A 7090-nucleotide genomic window follows, 5' to 3' on the forward strand; every position below is an offset into this window, starting at 1 on the left:
ACGCTGTGGCAAACTTGGAAGAGGTCTAGGATTATGGGGTACTAACTGGACGCTTGAAGCCTGTGTATACAAAAGATCCTGTGAAATAGAAATTTTTAATTTCAAGTCACCCTTCACTTTATTACATGTACATGTAGTGGCAATAATTTTTTCTAATGAAAGTTGAGTTTTTTATAATGCAATAGATTAGATTGTCAATCTGTTGCAACAGTGGAAAGACCTATTTGAATAATCTAATAATCTAATAATCTAAGTCTAATCTGTTACAACAGTGGGAAGACCTGTTTGATAATTTCTCTGAATAATCTAATAATCTAAGTCTAATCTGTTGCAACAGTGGGAAAAACCTGTTTGATAATTTCCACAGATGGCTTAAATTTTACAACATATGCCTAAATCTTTTTGATATTTTCCAACAGTTACGCTTGAATATCCATGTGCTTGTCGACAACAAACTAGTAGCAAATACACACACCACCATGAAAATTTCAGCAATTAGGCTTCAATATCCATGTGCCTAACAACACCAAACCAGTAGCAATAATGGCACTAATGTAGTATCTTCTTGCTCGATTTTTTTTCCCTTCAGAAGCCTTGACTTTGTTCAACAAACCTCAGATTACACGATTTGCTTGTGAAGGGTATCGTTCTTCATATCAATTAAAGTAATCGCATCCACCTAATTTCTATAAAAAAGAGAACACAATTACAAAATAATTACAAGTCAATAATTAATCAATTAATTAAATAAAAAAATATTACCTTTGAAATCTTACAAGTAAAAAACCTATGACCCAGATTTTGTTGAGTCCAAGAAGTCTTTAACAGAGCTTCATGACCGCACTACAATATCAAAAATTTTTATCACAAAAAATAGTGGAAGATGCGCTCGACATTGTCAAGGTCAATTGGAAAAAATGAAAGTAATAATTTGAAGAATTTGGATAGATAAAAGAAGATGACGATGAAGAAGAAGATTTGGGAATTTAGGGTTAAATTTTTGGAGAAAGATGAATATATAAGACAATAGGGGAAAACAATGACCGTTGGGGGCCAAGTGACGGCAAGTCAGCGAAATGTGCCAGGACTGGCACTAACACTGTTGCAACAATGGGAAGACCTGTTTGATAAATTCAATAGATCACCTACTTGTTGCAACATATGTCTAAATTTGTTCAAATTTTCCAATAGATGTGTCGTCTGTTGCAACAGATACATTATCTATTGCAATATTTGAATCTAGTATTCCTTTTCAATTAATAAGTTCAAATCTAAGGAATAAATAAAATTCGTAGACAAAATAAAATAAATCGAAGCTTTCATAAATTAGCTGAAATAAGTCAACGAATAAATAAAATGTAAAAAAATTGTTATGGGTAAAGATCTCAACAAATACATCAACAACAATTTAAGTATACTGCCAAGGATTGCTTTGATAGACTCAAGCTATAAAGATCTACTCAGTATGAATAAGTTGTTCTTCATCCGGTGCTATGAAATTTGGCTTTGCTCGTCGTGGATCTTCATTGTCGCTTGCGTACGGTTTCTGCGCTTTCTGTTCTTCGTATTTCCATAAAAAGAGTAGCATATTGTCAATGTTGTTCAGCAGTAGCTTCTTCTATATCCACCTAAAAATCCAGAATTGGTCAATGCTAATCACGGAGATACAATAAAATGGAAAAGGATAACTTATCTCTTCTAGCAAATCAAATAGGTCTTTCTCCTATTTTAAATTGTCTCAAACATATTATATTTCTGTTGCAACAATAAATCAACTGTTGAGACAAATTTCTACATGAGGAAGACCCTGTGTGATAATTTCCAATGGATGAACCATCCGTTGCAACATATGAATCATTTGTTGCAGCAGATAGGTCGTCTGTTGGTATAAATTAAAGTTGTACGAAGAGCTATTTGATTTGCTAAAATAGATGAGACATATGTTGCACTAGATAAAGTATCTGGGTGCAACAGATTAGTCAACTGTTGCAACAGATGTATATATCTATTTGACAATTTTCAGCAGCTGTGTCATCTATTGAAACAGATATGTGTCTGTTTGTTTTGTCAGTTGGAAAACATATAATATATTCACCTTTTTCAGCTCGTGCTGCTCTCCTTTGGACATTGTATATTGCTTAGTGCAATATCCAGACAGAGGAGTTGCAATTTCACTTTTTTAGATACCTGATAATGCCCTGGAAATCACTCACCTTCTCCTCTTATCCCTAATCTCTAATGGAGCGGATGGAAATAAAATCCTCTTTGATGGAATGAGACCCCTCTTAGATATCAATTCATTTACAGAAGCAGTTAATGCATTAATAGCATTAATCACTACATCATGTTTCGCCCTGCAGTCTTGACATTTGCATGCAGAATATTCACTGGGAGAGGCAAAATCTGTATAACTAGTATGATCACACTCATAATGGTTTGCTTAAAATACTTAAGAGGAGCATCATTAGCACCAACAGCAGCACCACTACCACCACCAATAGCTACATCAACAACAACAAGCCCACCCTCCAAAATTATTTTTTTTGTAATGGTTGTTGCTCCAAACAATTTCATTTTTATTCTGTCGATGACCTTAGGGTCCGATAAAGTTTGCACAGACCATAAAGTAAGAAAAAATGGCATCTTCAACTCTCGATTGGTCGAAACTAGCGACAGATGCACATTCTAATATAAATCATTACATATATTAGAATGATGATTAGATCATTCAAAAAAACATTATTTAAAAGAAAAGATTAATTATAATTATCTTACTGCATCCTTCGGGGGGTTGAAGAAATCAAGAAATTTTGCATTTTTGTGAGTTTTGGCCGACAACCATCTCAAGATTCTTGGACAGGAAACTCTTTCCTGGTAGTTCACTTGTTGTCTCAAATAAGGAATGGCTTCAAACGCCCAAGCCTATAAAATAACGCCAATAAATCAAAACCATTATTGAGCGAAAAAATAAATGATATCATAATAGAAGAAAGAAATATTTACCATGAAAGCCTATGGAAAGCCATATAAGTTGACTGTCTTTGGCGCTAACGGAGTCAACAAATATTTGACAGTTATTTTGAAGCTTTCATACCCCCATGGATAGTTGTTAAACGCCTCAAGATCTTCGGAGAGCTTTATTAAACCGAGGCTTATGTTGTTGTTAACGTCTCTCGCCCAAAGAATATTATGTACAAACCAAACCAAGCATAATGACTGCTTGTGCTTCTTTGAAAGTCCTTTACCTTTCAACGCTTCTATCAAATTTTTATTTTTAAAGCTTGGACCAACAGTGGACACCAGGTCATCACGATCACATGACTTGCCTTTACCTTTTTTGGGTGTGCGGGGTGCTTTTTTTGGGGTTAGAATAGGTATAACTTGAGATGGAGGATAACATTTTAGTTCATTAACTATGGTAAACTCCTTCCAACCAAAACAAATAGTCATGCCACAGTAATTTATCCACACCACATCCATCTTATCTTTATTTTCACACATAAACCTATCTTTATTTTCATACATAAACCTATGCTTGAGAAGTTCATATACCATTTTCATTTGGAAATGAGCATTGTTGTCCTCCGGCAAATCAAGATATTTCCCAAAGCAGCTATCCCTGAAATAAGCATCCAATTTTTGTTGTCGGAGTATTTTTTTGAAGGCGTCAAAAGATTTTCCCATGGCTGACTGAACCATGAAATCGCCCGTTAAATCTGCGGCACCATCTCACCGTATTCTCAAAGGATAATGATCAATGCTGAAGGATTTGACCAGCTTTTCGGTGGAACGACTATTAGCATCTGCATCATCTCTTTTGAAATATTCCTTCTCCCCGTATCCATCATATTCTGCTCCTGATTGAGATAACGCTTGTAAAGCAAGCTCATAGAGTGGTGGATGTAGACTAGCTGCTTCACTTGTTCCTTAGACTTGATTCAGTTTCTGTTCTTTTGGGAACCATATTATCTAAATTTAACAGGAACATAAAATAATATATTATTGTTGATTAATGCATCGTTAAAAAAGAATAACAGTAAATCAAACAAGCAAAATAGTAAAATAACAGTTGCACAGATCACCGATCTATTGCACCATGTAGTATATCTGTTTCAGCATATAACCAAACTGTTGTAGCGGATGAGTAATCTGTTGCAACAATACAAAACATACTACTCATCTTTTAAGACAGATGAATGGTCTGTTCAACAGATCACACAACTTTTGTGACATCATCTGTTGTAACATATGAGTGATCTGTTGGAACAGTTAAATAATCCATAGCATCGGCTTAGTAATCTGTTGTGACAATACAAAACATATCACTCATCTGTTGAGAAAGATGAATAGTCTGTACAACAGGTCACACATCTGTTGCAACACATGAGTGATCTATTAGAACAGTTATCAACGGTCAATATTATTTAGATTTCTTCCAATATAGGGTCGTCTATCGCGGCAAATGAATGATCAGTTAGAAAAATCAAGTCTTGGACTTTTCCTGCAGGAAGAGTTGGTAGGATTTTATCCAACAAGAGGTTCATCTGTTGCATCAGATCATTAACCTGATGGTTCTTCCATTGTACCAGATGGTTAATTAGTTGCATCAGATTTTTTATCCGAAGCTTTATCTGTTGCAACGTATGGTAAAGTTGTTGCATCAGATTATTAATCTGTTGCATCAAAATTGTAATCAAATGGTTTCTCTAGTGCATCAGATGATTGATCTGTTGCATCATATGATAAATCTGTTGCATTAGATGGTTAATATATTGCACCAGATGGGTAATCTGTCGAAAAAAATAGTAGCACAATTTTGTTAAACAAAAAATAGCTATTTTACCATTTTTACCAAGAACAAGAATAGAACAAATCAAACCAAATTGTCTTTTTATTTTTATAAACACAAATAATAAAAATCAAACTTCAAAAAAATGCAACAAACAACAAAATATCATAATTCACTTCGAAAAGAGAAGAGAAGTGAAGAAATACCAGAAATTAGGGTTTTATTTAGACCACATTTCAAATTAGTGCAACAAATATTGAAATTGTTAACCAATACTATAAGAGAAGTTGGCTCAAGTTCCTTGTTTTCTTCAAAACTAAAAAGGACATAAATTTTTACCTGTGAAAGAAGAAAAGGACCGATGAAGAATTCAAAGCTGTTGTGGCCGGAGAGCAAGACTGTCACATCGATTGAAGTCGAAAAGGAGCTGGAATCCCAACTATTTATAGTCGGATGTTGAAGTCGCCGAGGATTGAAATAAGAAATTTGCAGAACAGTTGGTTGGGAGAGAGTTGAGAGAAGTTGTCGAGAGAGGGATGAGAGACAGGTTGATTGAATTGAAGAGGAGAACTCGAAGCCCAACTATTTGTCGTCAGTGGTTGAAGGGAGAAATTTTACAAAATTGTTGGTTAGGAGAGAGTTGAGAGAAACTGTCGAGAGAAAGGAGAGAGTGGTTGATTTGGATTGAAGAGGATGTGGGTTGGGTTGATTTGTATTTTTGAAAAGATTATAAAGTTTTGAAAATATTAATCAAGTCCACAATTAACTTGATCAAGTTTCCTAATAATGTTTGACCCTATCTGTTGGTCAATATCACCAATCCTTCATTCAAGACTTAAAAGACACCTATTCTTCAATTTTCTCTACATAAATACACACACAAATAAACATGAAACTATTTAGTATATTTATATAAAGTAAAGGTATATTTAAGACAAACGTACATACATACATATTTTTTAGAAATGGGTATATTCTTAATTGAAGCAAAAGATTAATTGAAGTAAATACATATATACATACATACATACATACATATTTATATATACACACACACACATATATATACATACATACATACATACATACATACATACACAAATAAACATGAAACTATTTAGTATATTTACATACAATAAAGGTATTATATTTAAGACAAACGTACATATATACATATTTTTCAGAAACGGGTATATTCTTAAGTGAAGTAAAAGATTAATTGAAGTAAATACGTATATACTTATATACATAGATAAAGAAAAAAATGTGTGTATACATATATACTAGTTTTATCGCACGTGTCCCGCACGTGTAAAGTTTTATTTATTTAAAATTAAATGATTTTGTCTATTGCAGAGATTTTTAATAAAGTGTAAAAAGTTCAAAATCACTTTACAAAGATAATTTACACTTTAATATAACAATGTAAATATAAACATATATTTTAGTGCAAGCATATATATATTTTACTACAAGAAGTTTTAAGTGGTTGATGGATCTTCACTTTTGCGTTGTCATGCATTACCTCTTTTCCTTGGTGTTAGAGGCTAAGAGAGACACATCAATTTGAACCATATTTGTGGTACGGTTATTTTTTTCTATATTTAAAATATTTTCTTGTTTTTAAGGTCAATTTTTTACAAAATCATTGATTACATTCTTATTACGTACGTAAAACTTTTTAAAATTTAACACTTCTTAAATTTTTGTTATCCTAACGTTGGTTATATTTATTTCTATATTTATCAAATCTTCTTAAAATCAAATTTAGTTGCTTTAGAAGTCTTAAACTAATGAAAAAAGTATTAGTTGTCATGAATTCTGATGACTTCTAATAAGATTAGATTTTACCATAAATATATTTAATTAATTTTTAACACTAAAATATTAGAAAAAAATAGTGAAAATACGATTTTATGTAAAGCGGAGACTTTTAATGAAGGGCAAAAAGTTCAAACAATATCTCTAAAGCCCTTCACACTTTTAATATTACACACACACACATATATATATATGTGTGTGTGTGTGCGCGCGCGCGCGTGTGTGTATATATATATAATATATAATATATTAAAAGTGTAAAGAACCTTAGAAAAGTGATTTGAACTTTTTGCCCTTTATTAAAAATCTTTGTAATAGATAAAATTAAATTGTCTTTTCACTTATAATATTTATTATATTTCTAATATATTTAAAATTAAGGACTCCTAAAATATATGATAGGAGAAAAATATAGTTAAAAATTTAAGGAATCCTAAAATTGAAGTCCTAAAATATTTGGTAAGAAGCTACTCAATTTTG

Source organism: Capsicum annuum, chromosome 3 (assembly GCF_002878395.1).
Source record: "Capsicum annuum cultivar UCD-10X-F1 chromosome 3, UCD10Xv1.1, whole genome shotgun sequence".
In the NCBI taxonomy this organism is placed as follows: Eukaryota; Viridiplantae; Streptophyta; class Magnoliopsida; order Solanales; family Solanaceae; genus Capsicum; species Capsicum annuum.